Raw genomic sequence first — 1195 nt, forward strand, 5'->3', positions numbered from 1 at the left:
CAATATAAAATATATAGAAATTACAACTTAAAACTAAGGATCTCAAGGAAAAATTAAATCCCTTTAAACCATTACTGAGGAAAGTGAACAAAGACTTGAATAAAGTCCAAGATAGGAAGACTAAATATTTTTTAAATGACAGTTCTTTCCAACTTAATTTATAGGTTGAACATAGTTTGTAAATTATCCCGGAGTTTCTTTCTTCTTTCTTCCTTTTTTAATTGAAAAATCTTAGAATGGCCAGAAATATTGTTTCTAAAATGATTAGTAAGAATTTTCTTCCCTTTTAAGCAACTAAATCATATTGTAAAATTACAACAAAAACAAATATATAAAATAGCAAAGCTTTTCAAAATAAAAAAGATATAAAATAGCTTTAAAAATTTGAATGAATTTCTAATCTCTGGGTATGGAAGAACTATAAGCACACAACAATGGAAGATAAAATAGTTGTAAATAGAAAATAAAACAGTGTAAAATATTGACCAACTTGGCAACGTATACAGTTTTTTAATCTTTTTTTCTTTTAAAGTAAATAAAATTTAAAGGCAAGTGAAACCTGGTAATGTTTGTGTAACTTTGTATATGCATTCGTTAATGTGCAAAATATGTGTAACTTTGTATATGCATTCGTTAATGTGCAAAAACTCCTTTCAAAACATTAAGAATTTATGAATATTCAAAAGAAGAATTGTCAATATGTACCAGTAGTTAATCCATAGAAAAATGTAAATAGACAATTAAATTGTAAAACATTCAGCCTCACTAGTAATCAAAGCAAGTTCATCAGTCACAATGAGATTTCATTTTTGTTCATCAAATTGGCAAAGATTAAAAATTTAATACCCTTCTTTTGCAAGAATTAGGGAAAATGAACACTGTATATGGCTTTTATGAATATAAATTTGGTGGGCAATGTGGAATAATATATCTCTATTTCTATCCCTATTTTTATCTATAGGAAGATATTTTGGAGGTCTTATAAGTGCTCATACTCTTTGACCCAATATTTCTACTTTTTAAGCTGTAGGATAATTAAACATAAAATTATAGAGGAAAAGCTCATTACAATATTATTAAATTACCAAACATTGACATCAACATAAATGTCTAATACTGGCATTATAACATGATATTTCTACACAATGAAATATCCATTAAAATAAAAATAAGAATTCCAAACATGATAAATTGT

The sequence above is a fragment of the Pteropus vampyrus genome, unplaced genomic scaffold (assembly GCF_000151845.1).
Source record: "Pteropus vampyrus isolate Shadow unplaced genomic scaffold, Pvam_2.0 Scaffold139, whole genome shotgun sequence".
NCBI classification, from domain to species: Eukaryota; Metazoa; Chordata; class Mammalia; order Chiroptera; family Pteropodidae; genus Pteropus; species Pteropus vampyrus.